Raw genomic sequence first — 24,086 nt, forward strand, 5'->3', positions numbered from 1 at the left:
TAAAATTATTTTAGTATTAATTAATTAATTAATTTGAGATGGAGTCTCACTCTGTCACCCAGTGGCACGATCTCGGCTCACTGCAACCTCCGCCTCCCGCGTTCAAGTGATGCCTCATCCTCCTGAGTAGCTGGGACTACAGGCGCCCACCACAATGCCCAGCTAATTTTTGTACTTTTAGTAGAGACAGGGTTTCACCACATTGGCCAGCTGATCTCGAACTCCTGACGTTGTGATCCTCCCGCCTTGGCCTCCCAAAGTGCTGGGATTACAGGCGTGAGCCACCGTGCCCGGTCGTAATTTATTTTTTATTTTTTAGCAGGAAATGTCTTTATTATCGGCCTTGATTGAGTCATCACGTATTATCTGAGGTAGATTACGTGTCCAGAGGATCTGCCTGGCATATGCTAGCTACTCCTGCTCGCTGCAGCGGCCCTCCGGTCCAGACACCAGGCCTTTGTCCATCATGCCAGGGAAGCCAACCCCACCGTCCCAGAAGTTCGTGCCTGAGGTGCTAAGGGACAAGACTGTCCCAGGATTGGACCCTCCACCCCTTACCTCCATCCTGGCCAGGAGTCCTGGGGAGGAGGAGGCTGAGGTCTGGATGATCAGTCTTTTTTTGGTTTCATGATCATTTAAAAAACAGAAAAGACAAACATTTCACAGTCATTAAAAAATATAAGTCTGAGGAGAGAAGCCAGGGTCCTGAGTCCCGGGAGGCCCCTGTCCCTTGAGGTCCGTCTGCAGGCCTGGCCACAGCGCACGCGGCCCCGTCGTGGTCACTGGCCCGAGCTGTGGGCCAGTTGAAGGTACTCCCGGACAGCAGCGTGTATAGCGTCTCGATGGGCGTCTTCCCCACCAGGCCTATGAAGAACAGCTGGGAGATGAGGGAGGCAGCAGCAGCTGGCGCCCGAAGCGCTGGGGCTGGGACGGGTACTGCGCCCGCACGTACTCGGTGAGAGCCACCTGCGCCTTCTCCTGCAGGCTCTCCACGTGGGCCACAGGCGTCGCGCGTGAAGAGCGCGATGGCCTTGAGGCAGCCGTACTAGGCGGAGTCGACCTGCAGAGGCCCAGCTTGTCCACCTGCTCCTGGAAGGCGCGCACCTGGTCCATGAAGGCCACGGCGCACTCGGGATCGGTGGGCTGTGCTTGGAGGCTGCGGCAGCCAGCAGCGGCTCCGTGTGCAGAGGCAGCGCCACCTGAGCCGCGTTCAGCGCGAAGAGCTCGCTCCAGTTCAGGCGCAGCAGCGCCACCTGGTCGGCCACTGGCAGCTCGGGGAAGAAGGGCACGTGGCGCGCCCACTCCACCTTGCTGAAGGGCAGCTACGAAATTTTCAATAGTATTTTTATTTAACGCAATTCACCCAAAATAGTATATCAACATGTAATTAGTATAAACACTATTAATGAGATGTTTACATTCTTTCATCCCACCAAGTGTTCAAAGCTGGTATTTGATTTCAAACTTGGAGCACATCTTAATTAGGGCTAGTCACATTACACGTGCTCAGTAACCGCATGTGAGTCGTGGCTATTATATTGGACAGTACAGGTTAAAAAGAGGTCTAAGGACTAAATATAGACCTCAGATAATATTGAGGTTAAACAAATAGTGAATCGACTTTATTTTTCAGAATAAAGTTTCTTTGCCTGGAGAGAACAAGCATGCTCTTATTTCACAGATTTTCCTAATTCAAATCCTGATTTTGGTAGGAGAAAGAACCCACTGAGTGTGCTACGTGGTGGAAGTAGTGACCTTACACCTCCATGCTTCTGGGAAAGTCTTTCCTGAAGAATTGTATCTTCAGCTTCTTTGTCCTGATTTGTCCCAGACTGACAGAAGTACCTGCAGAGCTGGATGAAATTTCCCTTTCAGACATTGCTGTTTAGGTGAGAGTACAGAGTGGGTGGGAGGGTCAATCCGTTGTAGAACGATACTTAGGTATAATCCAATTTATATACCCACTGAGGTATATAAAACTCTGAGATTTTGCTTTTATATGTAAGTGTACAGAAATAGGACTTAGAAATACATCCACCAAACTAAACACATTGCTGAGGAGGCAAGTGTGTGTGTAGAGGTGTGGAGATATGATAATTTTCATTATTTTGTGTTTTTTTCTTTACAATGACTACTGTAAAATATACGATTTGTATAATTAAAAAATGACAAAGTACAATATAATTCATTTCAGTGTAGCTAAGCAAGCCCCAGTTATTAAAACTTTTATGCTTTTATGTACACAACATTTAGACTAAAACAAAACATACTTTAAAATATTTCAGTTTTATATATGAACATCTTTTTCAAGCACAATGAAAGCTTAGATACGAGTGAGGATTTCAGTTATTCAGTTAATTATGGTTCATTGGCCCCCCTCCCCCAAGTCTAAGAATTTTTGGCTTAAAGTGAAGGAGTAAGTGAAGAATCCTCTCTATCTTCTTCACTAGTTCTAAGAAGGATGAAAGGCAAGTGCACAACGTTAAATTTCACTGCAGCTTACAGAGATTTTCCAGATGATAATTTATTACCTTTAGTTTAACTTTTTCTCTCGGAACTCCAGGTAATGCAGTAGTAACTTACAATCAGCACAGTATCTTCTAACAGCATTCATCATGAGATAGACAAGTCCTCAACTACCCAAGAGGCAGTGTTTTACCCCTTACTCATTCTGCTCCCCTTTCACTGCTGTTGCATAGGTGGATAATTTAATTTCCACCCTGTGTGATCTCTAGAGGGAACATAGCTCAGAGATATAGGATATTCAAAATAAATGGCTTGAGTTGATATTTTCTCTCTGTCTCTCTTTCTCTCTGTGTGTGTATGTGTGTGTGTGTTTGCTGCCCAGTATCTCCATCCTTTTTTATGTTTGAGGTAATCCCAATATTATCAGGCTTGGAGCTTCTATTTATGTAATTGTTGTTTATATTGCCAGATATTAGCTCTCCCAGCTTCCCTTGCACATAAAGGTGTAGAAATGTACTCTTGGCTCCACCAGATACAGCTATACCAGGCTTTGAATCAAGAGCAGAAGTAGGAAGAGGAACAATGTTGAAATATTGGCATAAAAAATGACAATAAAGAGGCCAGGTGCAGTGGCTCCTGCCTGAAATCCCAGCACTTTGGGAGGCCGAGGCCGGCGGATCACGAAGTCAGGAGATCAAGACCATCCTGGCTAACACGGTGAAACCCCACCTCTACTAAAAATATAAAAAAATTAGCCAGGCATGGTGGCGGGTGCCTGTAGTCCCCGCTACTCAGGAGGCTGAGGCAGGAGAATGGTGTGAACTGGGAGGCGGAGCTTGCAGTGAGCTGAGATGGTGCTACTGCACTCCAGCCTGGGTGACAGAGCAAGACTCAGTCTCAAAAAAAAAAGACAATGAAGAAGGTAAGCACACTTATTGCAGAAAAGACAAGTTCCTAGAACAGAATGACAGTGGTGCTCATGTAGCAGCTTAGTGGCCCATAGCATAGTCATGGCTGCAGTCATGTCGATTTTTCATCACCAGTTCTGCATGGTGGTTTGCATATGTATCTTTGAATTTGAGCCTCAATTATGGTTCTTCAGCTTTCATTGGTTCTGTGAGATTCCTGCTACTCCATCAACAAATCCTTTTCATTGACATAATCAGCTAGAGTCAGCTTTTATTGGATGTAAGTAAGAACACTGGCAGAATTATACTCTGATAGAGTTATCTCAGGTGGGTATAGTCTCTACAATCCGCAGAGGACAAGAAGAACTAGTGCTTTGGGATTGCAGGTTGCTCTGAATTCTCCCTTAGCTCCACAGTGGTCTATGAAGCTTTATCCCTTAACATATTTTATTATAGAAAATATTTCAAAAGTCAAAATAACTTGGAAGAGGATTTTGAGATGTCTGTGTGTGTCTGGCTTTTTTTTCACTTAGCATAATGTTCTACAGATTCATCCACATTGTCACTAATGGCAGAATTTCTCTATTTTTAAGGGCCAAATAGTATTCCACTGTGTGTATGTATCACATTTTGTGTATCTACTCATCTAATGACAAATACCTAGGTTGCTTCCATGTCTTGGTTACTGTGAATAATGCTGCAGTGAATTTGGGAGTGCAGATATCTCTTTGACATACTGATTTCAGTTTCTTTGGATATATGCCCAGAAGTGAAATTGCTTAATCATATGGTAATTCTATTTTTAGTGTTTTGTGGAACTTCTATATTGTTTTCCATGGTTATATTAATTTACATTTCCGCCAACAGTGCACGAATGTTTACTTTTCTCTGCACCTTCAGCAATACTTATCTTTCATCTTTTTGATGATAGCCATTCTAACAGATATGAGGTGATAGCTCATTCAGTTGAACTCTTAAAAAAAAAAGAGAGTAGAATGGTGGTTAACTAAGGCTGGAGGGGAGAGGCAGCTGAGGGGAGGAGAGATGTTGATCAAAGGATACAACAATTCAGTTAGATGGAAAGAATAAGATTTAGCGATCTCTTTCATAGAATGGTGACTATAATAAATAATAATGCACTGTGTATTTAGAAACTACTAAAAGAGTGGATTTCAAATGTTTTAACCACAAAAAATAAGTATAGGAGATGATGAATGTATTAATTAGCTTGATTTAATCATTTCACAATGTGAATGGTTATCAAAACATCACATTGTATCCCATAAATACGTAATTATCATGTGTTTATTGGAAATAAAATTTAACAAATAAAATAATAAAAGAGGTATGTGTTCATAGAAAAATCTTGAATATGAAATCTAATGTAGACTGGATGTTTTTAGTCAAATCATTAACTTTCTCTTCAGCATATAGGAGACAACATCACAAACACCTCTCTTTCCTTTCCCCCTAATATTTGTGCCTTAGTTAAAAACATGAAAGTTTCAGAGTGTTGGCAGGTGATCAGATTAAGTAAAGAAGTTTATATTAAGTGGTGACTGCTTTAAGGTTGCTTATATTTTGGTTGATAGAATTGATTCCCTGGTATCCCATGTTTATTTTCTGTAACAGTAAATGTTCCTTCACTATAAGCTTAGAAAGTATAGAAGCCCAGGTTTGAGTAAGAAATATTTAATGATTTGGCATATGTGAATGTATGCATGCCTTTCTATGTATTCTCTTCAGAGCTGGGCCAGGAATTTCCCTTAAGAAACTATACCATTTCTAGTTTTTCCTTGCTGCGCACCATGAACATCTTACCAATACTTAGTAATAAGGAAAATACAAATTAAAAAAAATTCCTATTTCAGTGACAGATTCTTGGTCATTGATATTATAGATAAAGCAATTTAATTTTTGTGAGTACAGTGAGTAGTGCTGTTTTTCATTATAGAAAAACCTAGAGTTGGCAAGGAAAGAATAGTTGATAAATTTGAAACACATTTAAAATATATAAAGTTGCATTAGGATAAGGCCAAAATACAAATTAGAAACATGGGTCTTAGCTTTGTATATCCAACTGAATTACATATAGTTTTAGGACTTAAAAAAATCTCCAAAAGGGAAAAATGATACATAGATGAATAAAAATTGTACAGAGCTTACCTACAATGAACCTTAGGACTTTGTTTACTTTTTGCTTTGAGATAGGATCAGGGCTCTTTGTGTGTAATGAGTCATGCTTTTATGAGAGTAAGAAGCCAAATGCTCATACATCACCAGAAAATAGTTTTTTTTTATGAGAGAAATTTTGCATTTCTTATGGAATAATGGTAGAAGAATGTATATCATTTCTGTGTGTTTCAAGATATTTCTTTTGGTGGCACTCCAAGCACTTTTTGAAGTGCATCTTTCATATCTTTGTTCCGGAGGCTGTAGATCAGGGGATTAAAGAATGGGGTTGCCATGCAGTAAAACAATGTCACAAATTTCTGTGTCCCAGGGTGGCTCCTGGAGCCTAGACTCACATACATCACCATGACTGAGCCGTAGAACAGAGAAACAACCAAGAAATGGGAAGCACATGTAGAGAAAGCTTTGTTCCTGCCTGAGCCAGCTGGGACCTGCAGAACAGCTCACAAAACTAAGATATAGGATCCAAGAATGTAGAGGAAGGTGATGAAGATGATGAGAGAGCTTACTGTAGCACGAGTCAGAGCAGTTTTGGGAAGTGGGGCACAGGACAGTACCAGCAATGGCCCCAGGTCACAGAAAAAATGGTCAATGATGTTAGGACCACACAAAGGCACTCGGGACATAAGCACTGCAGGCATCAGTATAGATAGAAAACCACCTGCCCAGCAGACGACCACTAATCGGGCACACGGGTGGTAAGTCATGATGGTGGGGTAATGCAAAGGTCTACAGATGGCAAGAAACCGATCAAAGGACATCACAGACAGAAAGTAGGCCTCTGCAGCACACATGGAGAAGAAGTAGAACTGGAGCAGGCTGCGAGCATAGGAGATGCTCTTGATCTGGGAGATGAGATTGGCCAACATTTTGGGCACATCAGAACTAATGTAGCAGATCTCCAGGAAAAAGAAGTTGGCCAAGAGGATGTACATAGGTGTTGGAGTTTCTGACTTGACCACACAGCACAGATGATGGATGTGTTACCCATGAGGGTCAGAACGTAGATGAGGGAGAAGACCACAAAAAGGAGGATCTATATCTACCCTGCTTCAGGGGAAGCCCAGGAGGATACATTCACTCACAGGCCCAGAAATGTTATTGGCTTCTACAACACTCATTCTTCTAATCTATGAAGGAAATGAACGATAGGGACCACTACAATAGTCGTTTTCTCTGTCTTAGAAGGTTATATTTATTTCTTTTGACTCCAAGACACTCTTTTAATGCACTTTTGTGAAAAAGTTCCGTATAGTTCTCAATTCAATAACTCACCTCGCATCTTTGTCTTAGTTCAGTGAAATCAGGGTTATGGGAGAATGTGGTTAACATGTTACTATGTGATCCCACAGCCCGCACAGCCCCCACTATACCATATCTCTATTTTTCAGACTATAGGTTTCATTGACATCATATAACATAGGGTCCAAATGGCTTTCTATATTTTCATTTAAATTCTGTGTTGATGTAATGTTTTGTAATACACATATTCAAGTATTTATATATATATTTTCTCCCTATTACAAAGAAAATTTTGTATGGTATTTTGAAAAATTCTAAGAAAAATCAGTTTAAACATAATCTAAAATTGAATTAGGTCAGTACAAAAAGAGAATCTCAGTATGTTGTGAATAACTTATGTTTTTAGGAGATCTGTCCTGGATAGTTCTGTTGACTGAAGTAGGGTACTGAGGATGCTGCCACAGATTTCATGCTAGCACGTGTTTATTTGCTTCGTATAGCGGCATTTAACTTCTATTTGCTGAGCAACAGCTAATTTGATACAGAGAAAAGTTGCCTTCACCCCTTTACTAGGAAGATCTTGCTCTATAATAGAAAGACAACAAGAGGCGGATGGAAAAACATCTATTTCCTTAGCTCAGATGCCTTCTCATCTTGTTACTATACTGGTGATGAATTATCTTATATTAAAAAATAAAAAATGAAAACTTCTTTTGTCAACTTTACAGATATCTGTAAACTATTACATCGTCAGCCCAAACATCTCCTTGCATTTTTGTTGGCTGAATTGGGTACAAGTGGTTCTATAGATGGTAATAACCAACTTGTAATCAAAGGAAGATTCCAACAGAAACAGATAGAAAATGTCTTGAGAAGATATATCAAGGAATATGTCACTTGTCACACATGCCGATCACCGGACACAATCCTACAGAAGGACACACGACTCTATTTCCTACAGTGCGAAACTTGTCATTCTAGATGTTCTGTTGCCAGCATCAAAACCGGCTTCCAGGCTGTCACGGGCAAGCGAGCACAGCTCCGTGCCAAAGCTAACTAATTTGCTAATCACTGATTTTGCAAAGCGTGTTGTGGAGATGTGGCTGGACAGGTTTGCCATCAGAGTGGATATACCGTTGTATTAAAAACAAGATAAAAAAGCTGCCGAGATTTTTGGCGAGTGGTTGGTTGGTCTGAAGACCTTGCAAGACGCTGATGTTCAAGCTGTTGACATACTCATTGCCTACTTTTAACACCTGTCAGAGAAACGTGATACGGGGTAAGGAGGTGCTTTTTTAAAATCGTTCATAGACTTCTGTAAAATGCAAGATAAATTAAAGTTATTATAACAGTGAAAAAAAAATAAAAATAAAAAAAAAATAAAAAATAAACCATAAATTTAACTTTAAAAATGTGACAGGAATACACCAGTGTAGAATGTTAGTGTCAGAAAGGACCTCTAGTTTTATTAAACTCAATTTCCTCATATCACAGAAATAGAGACCAGAGACATTAGAACTATACAAAGTTATCTTGGTTGTTAGAAGAAGGAGGCCTAAAACTTAGGTGTTTATATATTCAGTTCAGACCTTTTCTCATAAGCCTCTGCTATCGTGGGACCCTGCTTTTTTTGTCAGCTCAGATGGTTGCAAGGGTATATTGTGTAGTATTATACCTTTCCTTCCTTTGAATTAGATCCCTATTTATAATAAAGAAGGACATTAACCAGGTTACTAACCAAAGCTGACAGCTGCTACATTATATCCCCTATTCCTCTTTGACCTGCCCTTTGCCCTAATTCTTGGCACCATTTATGATGTAAATCTACTTTTGGACACTTTCTTTAAAGAACATTTGACTTCTAAGATAGTAAGCATAGCAACAACCACTGCCATGTATTAAACATTTATTGTGACAGTTACATAATGTTCATTATCTCATTAAATCCTACTCCCCTCTCCTTTCCAGTTTTAGAGTAGAAAAGCACTCTCACATGTTTAAATGTACCATTGGAATTCTATTGTGCTTCCAAATACATTGATTCTAAAATCCAAGTTTTTATTCTGCACAGCTTTCAGGTATGTATATCATATGCTAGCTGTTTTCTCTCATTGCATCTGGTTGAATTTGTTCACATGTAACTTACTTATATCAAATTTTTGCCTGTGAATTTGGAAGATTTGCCTCAGGACATCTGTGTTAGGAACTGAGGTTATGTATCATGGGAAAATATTATTTACATATTTCTCATAGATTCTATAGTTTACATTAGATACATCACCTGAGGCAGCGAGGCAGGTATCTGCCAGGCTAACAGTGATCATTGAATGCTGAAGGGAGATCCAAATATAAAAATAATTTTGTGTTCTTTCAGAGAGACCAACCATGGCATACAAATAGACTGATGAGTTAAAATGGGAAGCTATAAAGCATATTTCTAAGGTTATGGGCTCAATAAAGAAGGCTTCGGACTGGAAATTCAATCATTGGAAGGGATAGTAGGATGTGTTAAACCAGAACGAGACAACCTAAATTTTCTATATTTGAGACTTAACTGAAGCATGTGCAGAAAGGGTTCCCACATTCTTTTGTGTAACCATAACTTATACACTTGCACCAACTGGTAAGGTTGCATGTAAATAGGGCAAAGAGATGTAATCTTGAAAGGACAAATCTGTTTCAGGGGTGTTTTCTTTGAATGAGAAGCCCTGTTTCATTCTTGGTTAGAGTCAGTGTAAACTCACCTCAAAATTAAGGGAAGAATAAGGAGTTTTTGAGAAGAAGCCTCTCGTGTGTCTAGGGTGGCTCTGGAATGAGCGGTTGTTAATTAAACATTGAAGAAGGAGAAGAGAAAATGTGAGAGAAAGGAGAAGTAGCTTTTCTTCCAAATTCTTAGCTAAAATACTTGGAGCTATTCTTGCTGCTCTTCCATCCGGATTTTTCTGATTCAGGAGCAGGCTTTTTGCTCTTTGAGAACATCTCTGTTCCTGCCACACTGTTCAGAGTTTTACACACTGAGGGTCATTCTCCTGCCTTGAGTCATTGTGGATTGTACAATTTTTTTTCTTTCACTGTAAATATAAGAATTAAAAAATCTTAATTATACTTAATAAAAATAACTACCCATTACTTACAAATGTTCTCTCTCCTCTGTAGTGATATGAAGTCCACTGGCTTCTGTCATCTTTTTATCTGCAAGAAGAGGAAAAACAGAGGTGTCAACTCAGATTTTTCTGGTAGTATTTTCAAGCAGATATTTCCTTGATAGACATTTCAGATGCCTGCAAGGAGGAAGGGAAACCTTGTGAAACAATTATATATTATTTTATATACTACTTTGTAATAAATATATATTGATAAATAAATACAAAGAAAAGTTCGTATCCCAGTTTTTTAGCAAGATTACACAGTCAGTGGAAATTGCAGCCAGCAGTCACTAGGCTCCCACCTATACCCTCTTAACTGTGCAGCATTTTGGATTCTTGGGGATACCTACCACAGTTTGAGCTTCACGAACAATTCTCATTAACTGTTGTACAAAAAGGAGTAAAATGTCAGGAAATGTTCCTTTCCTTTTACTCTGCATTCCTTTTTGGGCACAGATTGTCCCTTGAGGGCATCCCTCAGGAGCAGCGGGGACAATCACAGTGCATCACTCAGTCCCCCATTGTGTTTTACTTCCAGTGATAAACTCAGAGGTGAAAGGGCCTTCTTGAATCCGTTGGTGATACTGTTACCTAGTCATGGCCCTACTGGCTTGCTGCCTACCTGGCACCTCCAGGGTGGCTCTGGATTAAGGAAAAACAGGCCCATTTTGGATGCCATCAAGTGCTTCAGGCTCTTGGAGTTCCCATTCCATCATATATATTTCATGAAGTGACAGTTAAAATCCACTAACAAATCCCTATATCCTGCGTACCTTCCCAGTCACCCACTGAGAGTTACCTCCCTGCCAGCTTTGTCACTCAGTGTAGTAGTATTAAAAGTTGGTCTCCTGTACTCCTGCTGTAGACTTCTGGAGCAGGAACTGATGCCTGCTGGTACCGCCCAGTTGCTTCCAGTGTGAGTGTGAGTATAAGAACACCTGGGGTCTAATATCACATTCAGAGCCTCCTCTCATACCTTGTCCCAAGGAGTTCATGTTCTTTTTAAAAATTATATTTTCTCTGACCCAATGGGTGTAAACACTCTGTCCAGGTTTTTTCATGTTGAAATGATTGTATTTAGTTTCTATTATGTACCAATTACTGTACCAGTAGATTCCACATGCATAATCTAATAGTCACAAAATTCTTTTGAAGACAGCTGTATCATTTAAAAATGATTAAACAGAAGCTTACAGAGAGTAAGAGTTTAGATATGGCTATAATTTAATTTGGTTTATTTTCTTTTCACAAATAGGATATCTGGAGTCTAATATATTTAATCTTCTGATGTCTTCCACTTGTTATGTTTTTCTGGTCATTATTATGCCTTTTGGACACCGTGGAAAACTTCTATTAATACAATTTTGGCTTCTTTTCTTTAAATATATATCACTTTAAACATTGTTTGATAAATTTGTTCAATAGCTCATGACTATGGCTTAAATTCCTGCTTACTTAGGTACAACAAATTTTACTGAAAAATGAGTCCTCATTTTGAACAAAGATTTATTCAAAATGACTATTGCCCACAAGGAGCTTTCAGGGTAATGAGCTACTTTGGCAACAGTTTCAGCAGTTTCAGCAACAGCCCGTGAGGGGGAAAGCCTTAGATCATTGTTCTTCTTTGCTGCTTATGTAGACCCATGGTAGTATCCTGCATTGAAAATGTTGTGCATTTGAACTTTTGGGCATAGTTCATAGAAAGGTGGAAGTCATACCAGTTTCAGATGTTATATTCTGTTAGACTCTCTATAACTTGCTTTATGTTCTTTCTCTCTTTTCCAAGCTTTGGTTATTTAAGCAGAGATAAGAAGTGAAGTGGTAGGATGCAGCCAGAATGTATCTAATCCAAGCTGACAAAGGCAGTGATACTGGAAGCGGTCTAGTCATTCACCAGTTGCTGCTGGGAGTAACTTTGGATGAATACGTCTCTGAGTAGCATTAGCCAGGTCCTTTTACTGCTGTCTCCACATCCTGTGTTTTCTCCAAGTAGAAACTTAAAGATACTCTAATCTTCCATCTTGGAAACACCTCTGGTGAATTTAGACTTTGTGGCTTGCTAATGCTTTCATATTGCAGTTGGAGAATCTTCTTTAACCTCCTTCCCCAATGACCTGCTTATGGAAAACTTCTATTGATTCTTTGTCACTTTGATGATGACTACCTGGCCTCTTTGGTACAATTCCTTATGCACACACATGCACAGGCATATATGTAAAATTAATAATATTTATGTTGGGATTCCGTTAGTCATGACCCCCCAAATCAGATATTACTATTTGTAATTTCAGAAAAAAGTAACAATCTTCTCTGACATATCATCTGCCTCAAGAAGATAGTCATTCCGGAAAAAAATATAATTTTCTTATTTTTCTCTCCTCCATCTGGAACTTTTGTGATTGGTATATTATTTTACTTTATGATGTCCCTTAAGTCCACAGGTTCATTTGCTCTTTTTATTCTTTTTTCTTTTGCTCCTTTGTCTATATAATTTCAAATGACTAGTGTCTGGATGAGCTGATTCCTTCTTCTGTTTGCTCTAGTGTACTTTTGAACCCCCTGAGTGAATTTTTTATTTCGGTCATAGAATTCTTAGCTCCAGAATTTCTAATTGTTTCTTTTTGTAAAATTTCTATATCTTTATTTCAATATTTTTTTATCTTGCTCATCTATCATTGTTGTGATTTCATTTAATTGTCTCTGCGTGTTCTCTTGTGGCATGCTGAATTATCATGGGGCCCTGGAGCTCTCCTTTCCTCATGTGTGCTTCTTCTTCATTTGTGATAACTAAAATGAACTTTAACAAATCTCACATTTGAGTACTTTCCCAATCACCTGCTAAAAGTAACCTTCCAACCTCCTCTTATTCCTCAGATGTGGTAGTTTGAAAGTTGTTCCCCTACATTACACCTACAGGCCAACCAGAGGGGACCCATGGTCACTAGAATGGTCCAGTGACCTTTATACTTCAGTGTGTGTAAGAATCACCTGGGATTCTATTTAGCATTCAAGTTTCTGAGCCTTCCCCTAGCCAGGCTCTGTGCCAGTAGATTTTATATACAAAATGTGAGGGAACCATTACCCTTGTCAAGTGACTAAAAAAACAATTCAGAGGTGAAGCAATTAGATTTGGCTACATTTGGTTTGGTGTTTTATCTTTCAAGAGATTGGGATGGTTCTCGTGAAAATTATAGCTAATCTGAATATGGCTTATAACTGTTACTGAATGTTTATACCTTTTCTTTACTCTGGTCAACAATATTGGGCAGGTATAGTGGCTCATGCCCATAATCTCAGCACTTTGAGAAGCCAAGGCGGGAGGTTCACTTGAGCCCAGGAGTTCGAAACCAGACTGGACAACCTAGGGAGACCTCCATCTCTGCAAAATAAAACAAACAAAGGAACATAAAAACACCTAGCTGGGCGTGGTGGTGTACACCTGTGGTCCCAGCTACTTGGGAAGCTGAGGTAGGAGGATCACTTGAGCCACAGGGTCAATGCTCCAGTGAGCCGTGATTGTGTCACCGCACTCTAGCCTGGATAACAGAGGAAGACCCTGTCTCAAAAAAACAAACAGCACACGTCTTATTGTTTTGTTTGCTTATTTCTGAAATAATCTCATTAGTAAAGCACTATACTTGATAAACAGCCTGATTTAATGAATAAGGATTTAAACTTTAGACTTTGGAGAGACAAGATTAATTAACCTTTGATCACAAGGAGCACAGCGTGCAATAAGCTACTCTGACAGGACAAAAGTCCTAGGAGGGCTATATAAACAAAATCTCATTCAAGGACTGAACTTCAAGCCCCATTCACTTTTAGCTAATCAAGTGATGGGCAAGTTGACTTCTGTAGGGAAGAGAGAACAGGATGTGTTTCTGAACTTTCTTTCTTCAGTCAGGCAACTCTGTGATTCATTAATTTCTTCCTTTCCTTCTCCAAGCCCTGGCATGTTGGCCCGTAGCCACAAGGGGGCAGGATAACCCTCATCATTTTATTCAAACCAACTGAAGCCCTGCAGGGGCTCTGAAGTTCACACACTCTGCCCACCTTCCACATACTGATGCTGGGAGCAATTTAGAGCAAACGTCATCCAGAGTCATATTACTAGATGACTAGATTCCTTCTTTCTTCCCTCAATCCTGCTGTCCTTTCAGTGCTAATTCAAGGAAACACTAAGTTTACACTTTGCAGGAGCCCCTGGAGTATTTAAAGCTTCAAACCATTTCACATCCAACTCAATGATCTGTTACAGAAAATACCTGTTGATTTTCTGCCATTTTAATGGATACCTAGTTTCCTTTTATAAATTGGTATTACAATAGTATGGTATTGGTATTGATATTGCAATAGTCTATGTGCTTCCAAATCAGTCCCATTCCTTTTACCTTTAGAATAAGACAAAATGTAGCTCAGACACCATTCTTCCATGAAACCACATCTCTCCAAGAAAATGCTGGAAAGCCAGTCTCTCTCAAAAAGTGATTTTCCCCTCAAGTTTCAACACATTACTCTACTGTAAGTTTAGCCAGTATATATATATATATATATATATAACATATATATAAGATGTATACTGTAATACATACATAGTCTAAAGTTTAAATACTTATATATAATGTATATTATATATATATATTTTACTATAATATTATGCTTCAGCTTTTCCTGCAAGTTTTTCTTTCCTTTCTCTTACACCCTTCTCTGTGCTCTCATCTGACAATCGCTGCCATGGCAACCAAGCCTCTGTGACATTTCCAGCAAGCTCAGAAGCTCATTGTCTTCTCTTCACTAAACTTTGGTTAGTAGCTAATCTCAGTCAGTAATACTGTGGGAGGGTTCAAGCCACATCACCAAACGTGCCAGGATAGCCTTGAACTCATCAATTGCTGGGTAAGACAAAGAATTTTAATGCAATGGCAAACAGCCAATCAAACACGCCAACAAAAACAACAAACCCTTCCTTGAGGACCAAGATGCCATGAATTAGCTAACCTAAGAGCTCCAGATGGAGACCTAGGTCCTGATTGGGTTTCTGAATTTGACCACTGGGCAGAAAACTAGCACCCAAAACCAGTTGGAATAAAATTGCCCACCTACAGTGGAGCCAAGTCCCCCAGATCCTTTTTGTCAGGTAAGAATAGATTGAAATAGCCCGGCTGGTTGTGGGACAGGCCCCCTCTGTGAGCGGTGCAGTTCAGGACACCCGGACTGCCCTTTCACTCTGCCTTCCCTGGGGTAATGTGTGTGGCTCCTAGTCTTTCATGTTCTCTTCTGTATTTGGGAAGAGGAAGAGAAGAGACTCACTGTACATATTGTGTTAGTTAATAGTAATCTGAGAGCAATAATTTATAATCTTTTGAAGTGAGGTTTGATTTTTACCATTCTCCTGTTCTTGTCTCCTAATATGTTGTATCAGATTGTAACTAATTTGAGATGAGAATAAATTGAGGACTATATATTTGAGCCTCCTTAGAGTCTCACCCACCTTTGAGGTAGCTTCGTATTTTAGGTTTTATCAAGTCAGAGTGTTGAGTCCTTAAATCAGTATATGCTGGGCCGTGAAAAGACATTGGTACACTAAGGTAATTGCCTAAGCTTAGTGAACAGCAGGGGCGGTAGGGGGCAGGCCTTTTTAACAATTGTCTTTGCTGAGTTTCATGCTGAAAAAGCCTTGAGACTCTGACTCAGCTCACAGCTCTCTGCCCTCCTTCCACCTCCCTTCTGCCCTTTCCATGCGTAGCCTTCACAGCAATTATCTGTGAATTATTTATTTTTTCAAGCTCTCTCTTAAGGTTAATTTTTCTTAAGAAATATTTACTCTCAATATTATACAAATGTAGAAGTTTATTGTAGAGAAATGTGAGAAAACATATAAACAAAAAAAAAAAATAAGCATAAAACCATTTAAGGTTTCCCCTTCCATCTATACTTATATTTATAGTCGGGCTCATAATGGCATTTAAATGCAAAATTTAATAGGTGTTTATATTTTTAAAATATTAATAATTGATCAGTTAATTCAACAATAATAATTGTTAACATTCCAGACACTACTCTAAATACTCATGAATACAGCAGTGAACAAAATGGATAAAAATTCCTGACTTGTTCATATTATATTCAAATGGGGGAACACAGGGGGTAAATAAACTATATGGCATGCTGGGGGGGTGATGAGTAAAGATGGAGAAAAATTAGAAGGGTCAGGTCAATAGGAAGTGTGTGTTGGAGGTGGCAGGGGTACATTTTCCCCTCAGTTTAATTAAGGTATAATTGCAAAACATAGTATACCTTTACGGTATACAAGGTGCTTTTTAGATATATGTATACACTGCAAAATGGTTAAATCAAACTAATTAACATATCTGTCACCTCACATGCTTGCCATTTTATTGTTGTGAGAACATTTAAGATCAACTCTCTTTGCAATTTTCAAGTATGCTGTTGGCCCTTAGTGTTTGTGGCTCTGCATCTGCATATTCAATCAATCATGGATGGAAAATATTTAGAAAAAAATAAAAATAACAACATAACAAAAAATAATTCAAATTTAAAAATACAGTATAACAACTTTTTGTAGCATTTACATTGTCTTAGCTAGTATATGTAATGCAGAGATTATTTAAACTACATGGAAGGATGTGTGTGGGTTATGTGCAAATGTCGCGCCATTTTATATGAGGCAGTTGAGCATCTGCTGATTTTGTTGTCTCCAGGGTGTCCTGGAACTAGTCTTCCCTAGATATCAAGAGACAACTGAACAATATGTTATTATTAATTACAGTCACTATGCTATACAGCAGATCTCCATAACTTATTGATCGCGTTTACCTGAGACTTTGAACCCCATCCCCACTGGGTATAATTTTCAAAAGCTAGTCAGGGAAGGCCTCACTGAAAAGGTGACATATGGGAAAAGACTTGAATGAAGTGTTGGGGCAAGAAATATAAATATCTAGCAAAAGAATGTTCCAGGCAGAGGAGATGGTATGTATAGGTACCACGAAGCAGGGGTATGGCTGGTATACTTAACAGACAGCATGAAAGCCTCATCTCTTCCTCATGTCCACCTCATGTTCAATATATTTAAATATGGTTCCCTCCCCATCATACCCCTGCAATGGCCATTGCAGAAATCACCAATAACATTCACGTCTGTAAGTCTTATGGACATTTTTTTTACAAGATACATTTCTTCTCAGCAGAATTCAGCACTGCTGTTCCAACACTTTTTTTTCTTTGGCTTCAGTATCAACTCTCTTCTACTTTCCCTCCTGATTTCCCAGAAAATTCCCACCTTTCTGGCTGCAACTCCTCTATTTCATTTGTGGGCTTGTTTTCCTCTAATTGGCCATTAAACTCTGAAGCTCTGCAAGGCTGAGTTCCAGGCCTTCACATCTTTCAATGCTATACTATCCTCTAGGTCATTTTCTTCTCCAAAGCTTTGATTATTACTTATTTGCCAATGAGTATATCAAATTGTTAATACAAATTACATCCTAGGAATGCCAGATGACAACTGCTACATGGTATTAATATTTGACTGCTGGATGATAGTTTTACTTGAATGATTCAGGGGCACCTCAAATTCAACTCCAAAACTGATCTAATGAACTTTCCCAAACCACATTCTCTTCTTGCATTTCTAAGAGAATGGATTCCCATTCATCTGACTACAGTGCTATCCTGAAAGCAGATCCAGAGACTAGGATTCACCTGCACGTGATTCATGTGGTAGGAATCAGAATCTCTGGTAGGAGAACTGGGAAGTGGGGCAAAGGCCTTTATAAAGAGTGAACTATGAAGCAGTTACCAGAATGGATAACTGTGGATTAACCTTGGAATAACTCTGAGAGCCAGTGTAGAAAACTTATCTCAGAAGCGTGCTGAGAAGTAAAGGGTATTTGTACACCAGTTTCTGATAGTCATTAGTTATGGACTGTTTCCTAGTGACATTGATTCCTCAGCATGCCCAACCTGCAGCAGGGACAGCAAAAGCAGCTTCCATGATCAGAGAAAGCCCTCAGGTAAGGAAACGTGAGGGTGAGCGCTGAAAGTCAGGCTGGCATGCCCTGAAGTATTAGAGTGAGGTACCATGGCAAGGTATCTGTGACCATCTTCCTAACCTTCCACCTCCATTTCCAATCTTTAAATACATTTTACTTCCCGAATATGTAGTAATATGCATTTCCTTCCATGTCCACCACCACCTCTACCTGCAGAGGTTGACCGCCACCCTCTTTTTCAAATATACTTGCCTCATTTAGCACATTCACAGTGTTGTGCCACCACCACCTCTGTCAAGCTCCAAAACACTGTCATCACCCCATAGAAAACCCCAGGCCTCTTCCCCTCCACCCATGGCCACCACCCGGAGTGTGTTTGGCCATTGGAGGACACTGCACATTTTTGCTGGGCATGATTAAATAGTTGCTGCTTTTCTGCACTTATCACTGTATCTTGAGCAAAAGTTTCATAATTTTCAGTGTTTTATCTGGGTTGATTGGATCCAATTTTAGTTTTTGAGTTTCCTTTTGGAGCAACAATAACAATTTTGAGGATTAATATGTCATGACTTTTATTCTTTACTAGACGTCTTCCAAAGAAACAGATAACTTTGTTTCTTTTAAAAATAGAATAAAATTCATCCTGTCTTACAAAAATGCACAAAAAACAAAAACAAATATACTTGCCTCATAATTAGTTTCACATTTGCCCTTGTCCTTCTCTAAACTCTTCGCTACCATGGCCAGAGTTACTGTTTCAAGAAGGAGATGAAATCATGTCATAGTCTATTCTCTGTGCCTGAAATCCAATTTTCACCCTCATCTCCCTTTATCTAAACTACGTTATTCATTTTTTGGGGGGTCTCAACTCAAGCATTCCTTTCTCGAGACGGCTTTTATGCTATGAAGAGTGAGACAGAGTTCCCTGCGCCACCTCCATTGAATCATGTTAGGCCTTAACATACCTTTCCTTTATAACACTTACTGAATGATTAATTTGGCATTTATTTATCTGGCTATTTTATTCAGGGTTTAGGATTTGCACTAGATCATAAGCTCCACAAGAGTGTTCCAGGTCTAGTTTAGGTCACCATGTATCCCTGATTAGTACCACACATCCCAGTGCACAGTGTATAGGTAAGGTATAGTGTAAGGTATAAATGGATAAATGACAGGAATAAAGATGGTTTTCAATTTGTATTACAATGTTTTCTACTATCTGGCAGAATCTTAGTAGGATTTAATATAAATCAGGCAATGTCTACTCCTTAACCTGACTTTGAGAGAGAAACATTGATTTTTAAGAATCACTCCCAATTCTTATTTTTTTCTGTCATTATGTCGGTGAGGTAGAGATATTCCCGAGGCTTTTTTGTTCAGGAACTTGTCTCCTTGGACATTTTAACTAGGTCATGACTAGACCATTGCTACATGAAGTATGGTCTATTGACCAGCAACATCAGTATTAGCTGGAGACCTTTAGAAAGGCAGAATCTCCAGTCTAACTGGCATGAGACGGTATCTCTTTGTGGTTTTGATTTGCATTTCTCTAATGACCAGTGATGATGAGCTTTTCTCTCATGTGTTTGTTGGCTGCATAAATGTCTTCTTTTGAGAAGCGTCTGTTCTTATCCTTTGCCCACTTTTCGATGGTTTTCTTTTTTTTTTTTTTTCTTGTAAATCTGTTTAAGTTCTTTGTAGATTCTGGATATTAGCCCTTTGTCAGATGGATAGATTGCAAAAATTTTCTCCCAGTGTGTAGGTTGCCTGTTCACTCTGATGATAGTTTCTTTTGCTGTGCAGAAGTTCGTTAGTTTAATAAGATCCCATTTGTCTATTTTGACTTTTGTTGCCATTGTTATTTTAGTCATGAAGTCTTTGCCCATGCCAGTGTCCTGAATGGTATTGCCTAGGTTTTCTTCTAGGATTTTTATGGGTTTAGGTCTTACACTTAAGTCTTTAATCTATCTTGAGTTAACTTTTGTATAAGGATCCAGTTTCAGCTTTCTGCATATGTTATCGCTAAAAAGTCAGGAAACAACAGATGCTGGAGAGGATGTGGAGAAATAGGAATGCTTTTACACTGTTGGTGGGAGTGTAAATTAGTTCCACCATTGTGGAAGACAGTGTGGCAATTCCTCAAGGATCTAGAACTAGAAATACCATTTGACCCAACCATCCCATTACTGGGTATATACCCAAAAGATTATAAATCATTCTACTATAAAGACACATGCACAAGTATGTTTATTACGGCACTGTTCAAAATAGCAAAGACTTGGAACCAGACCAAATGCCCATCAATGATAGGCTGGATAAAGAAAATGTGGCACATATACACCATGGAATACTATGCAGCCATAAAAAAGGATGAGCTCGTGTCCTTTTCAGGGATATGGATGAGGCTGGAAACCATCATTCTCAGCAAACTGTCACAAGGACAGAAAAGCAAACACCGCATGTTCTCACTCATCAGTGGGAGTTGAACAATGAGAACACATGGACATGGGAGGGGAACATCGGACACTGGGGGCTTTTCAGGGGTGGGGAGCTAGGGGATTAGTCTTTTACCTTAATTTCATAAACTGATATAGTGATTATTATATTGATAAAATCAATATCATATTGATTCAGTCATTATGTACAAAAGTGTGCAAAGATCTAGACATTAAACTTTATTTTTGAAGGTATTTCATAAAATTTTGAGATTGATTTTCCTTATATGCTTTTTGTAAAACTGAAAATTTTTACTAAATGACAGAAATCAAATACTTTTTTTTGTTGTAGGTAAACTTCCTTCCTCCTACCTTATTATAAAAATGCTTTAGGGATTTGAGTTATCTGAGAAAAACTTTTTTTTCCTCAGAAATATGGAGGGATGTGAGTCGTAGATGTCAAGAGGGCTTACATTTTGAGCAGAAACACAAATTTTCAAAAGTTTTTCTTTCAACTTGCTCTCTATACCAGTGCTCTGGGAAGTCTTTTGGTATGACTATCTAGAAGCTATGTTTGTGCTTCTTTTAGTAATATATGTCTCTTTAATAGGCTTCCAACCAGAATCATTAATAAACCAACATTGAGAAATTATGGAATGAAAAGGGATTGACACAGGAGTGTCATGATTCTTAGCAGTGCTCAAAAGGTGGAGCCATCACATGAACCAAATCTCTAAATAATTTATTTTATAAACCATATTCTGTCTCCAGCTGGACAGAGTTTTACTGTGGCCCCAAAATTAAAAATGCACTTTATAAAACTCACATTCTCCTGGGATGTAGCCTCTATAGCATTAGGAAGGTTACCTTTCAAGCCAATGAATCTTTAAAAGTTAATGATTACATATTCTCTGAAGAATCAGTAAAGAGTAATGACAACTATTCTAAGGCATCATTATTTATAAAGAGCTTGCCCACCAGACAGATTCCAAAAAATCTTCTGGAAGCCACAGTCTGAGGAGAAATAAGATACAAAATATGTCACCCAAAGTTCTGACATAATGTTTAGGAACAATTTAGGTGTTACTGTGCATATGTTGGAGGATATAGAGCCCAGTGAGGAAAATACTGAGGTTCCAACATTGTAGCATATTGAATAAAAACTTACAGAATTTAGAAATAACTTTTAGAAGGATGGCACTTTTTTGGCAGAATTCCTTTTTTTTTTTTTTTGAGACGGAGTCTTGCTCTGTCACCCAGGCTGGAGTGCAATGGCCGGATCTCAGCTCACTGCAAGCTCCGCCTCCCGGGTTCACGCCATTCTCCTGCCTCAGCCTCCCGAATAGCTGGGAATACAGGCGCCCGCCACCACGCCTGCTAGTTTTTTGTATTTTTTTAGTAGAGACGGGGTTTCACCGTGTTAGCCAGGATGGTCTCGATCTCCTGACCTCGTGATCCGCCCGTCTCGGCCTCCCAAAGTGCTGGGATTACAGGCTTGAGCCACGGCGCCCGGCCCAGAATTCTTTAGATATGAGAAGACAGTATAAGAAGTAGCAACATTTAAGTTAATTGACAGAGATACCTCAGAGGAACATGTGACTTCCCAATTAATATGAGAGAAGTATTTACTTTTATTGATTAGTGTCCCTTCTCTTTTTACTTCATGGCATTTAGGTGCCGACACAGTGTAACTGAACACTCATGTGTGAGTGAATGCTCCTACGAAGTGCTGTGAAGTAGTTGAGGACATCAGGGATGTATGCCCTAGGACCACACACATCTGTCTAAAAGCAAACTTCCACTTGGAGAGACTAAGGAGGAAAACGTTTATTCAGACCTTTATTATCACTTAGTCATAATACTTAGAAACTCCTAAAACATAGCTTTGATCTTGTTGTCTGCTCAAAAGCCATCAACGATTTCAAGTTCTCAAGTTCTCCACAAACTGACTTCAGATTAGTTTCCTGGAGTTATCTTTCCCTATTCTCTTTTACAGATAAATTAGACAGTAGACAACATTTCATTCTCTGAATAGCTTCAGTTTCCTATGTTCTCTTCTTTGTGATCATTTTCTGTATTTGGAATTCTATTTATCTGCATCTACACCTGTAAAACCCCTCCTTCAAGGTCCAGTTCAAAAGACATTTTTTTTTCCCCCGGAATGTTTTCCCCTCTTCCCCTAACCAAAGCACCTTTTCCATCCTTGCATTTTTGTTGTTGTTGTTGTTGAGATGGAATTTCGCTCTGTCCCCAGGCTGGAGTGCAGTGGAGTGATCTCAGCTCACTGCAACCTCCACCTCCCGGGTTTAAACAATTCTCCTGCTTCAGCCTCTTGAGTAGCTGGGACTACAGGCGTGCGTCACCTTGCCCAGCTAATTTTTGTATTTTTAGTAGAGACGGGGTTTTACCATGTGGGCCAGGATGATCTCTATCTCTTGACCTCGTGATCTGCCTGCCTTGGCCTCCCAAAGTTCTGGGATTACAGGCGTGAGCCACCGCGCCCGGCCCCATCCTTGCATTTTTATTTTGCCATCTTTGTGTCTTTGTCATGATACTAATCACAAGCTGCCTTACATCAATGTTTATCCATGATACTGGCTTGATGTTTTCTCTTGTTGTTGTGTCTCTACCCGGTTTTGGTATCAGGACAATGCTGGCCTCATAGAATGAGTTGCACAGGGGTCCTTCCTCCTCAGTTTTGTGGAATCATTTCAGCAGAAATGGTACTGGCTCTTCTTTGCATATCTGGTAGAATTTGGCTGTGAATCCATCTAGTGCTGAGCTTTTAAAAATATATATATTTTTTGGTTGGTAGGCTATTTATTACGGATGCAATTTTGGAGCACGTTATTGGTGTGTCCAGGAAGTGACCCATCTCTTATAAGTTTTCTAGTTTGTATGCGTAGAGGTGTTTGTAGTAGTTTCTGATGGTTATATTTTATTTCTGTGGGGTCAGTGGTAACATGGCCTTTTTCATTTCTGATTGTGATGTTTCTTTCAAAAGATTAGCATAACTAGTAAAAATTATATCTATTCTGAATATGGCTTCTAGGTATTATTAAATGTTTATGCCTTTAATTTACTCTGATCAACAATGTAAGTTATCTTTGGGGCTTTTTTTCTTAAATAATCTTGTCACTAAACTGCTACATATAATAAACAGCCTGGTTAAATGAACATGCATTGGAACATTAGACTCAGGAGAGACAAGATTCATTAACCTTTGACACAAGAAGCTCACAGTGCAACAGGCCACTCTGATAGAACAAAAGTCCTAGGAAGTCTATGTCAGCAAAATCCTACCTAAGGACTAAACTTTAAGCTCTATTCACTTTTAGCTAATTAAGTAAATACACTGCCATCCCATGCTGAGAGTGATGGGCAGTCTGGGGGGAGGTTGACTTCTATAGGGAGGAGGGAGGAGGATGTGTTTCTGCACTTTGCTTCTTCAGTCAGGCACTCTGTGACTTCTTCATTTCCTTCCTCTCCTCTTCAAGCCCTGGCATATTGGCTCAGAAGCACAAGCGGGGCAGGATAATCCTCATTGTCTCATTCACACTGACTGAAGCCCTGGGCTTTGAAATACACACTCACTCCTCCCAAGCTCTACCCACTGATGCTGGGAGCAATTTAGAGCAAATGTTGTCCAAGGTGACATTACCTAGATCACTAGGTTCTTTCTTT

The 24,086-nt window shown here is 39.4% G+C and overlaps 1 protein-coding gene and 1 pseudogene across 1 annotated transcript in view; one reads left to right on the top strand and one right to left on the bottom strand.

Annotated features, from left to right (window-relative positions):
* Positions 1-251: 251 nt before the first annotated feature.
* Positions 252-6,502, bottom strand: LOC110743643 (annotated as a pseudogene).
* Positions 6,503-14,715: 8,213 nt separating this feature from the next.
* The window catches only part of LOC101024101 (olfactory receptor 4K2), a 190,250-nt gene continuing 180,879 nt past the window's right edge, over positions 14,716-24,086 (top strand). The window contains exon 1 of the mRNA XM_021940945.2: positions 14,716-14,851. The gene's annotated coding sequence lies outside the window, so the exon portion shown is untranslated. The remainder of the gene's footprint in view (positions 14,852-24,086) is intronic.

This window comes from Papio anubis, chromosome 7 (assembly GCF_008728515.1).
Source record: "Papio anubis isolate 15944 chromosome 7, Panubis1.0, whole genome shotgun sequence".
Taxonomy (NCBI): domain Eukaryota; kingdom Metazoa; phylum Chordata; class Mammalia; order Primates; family Cercopithecidae; genus Papio; species Papio anubis.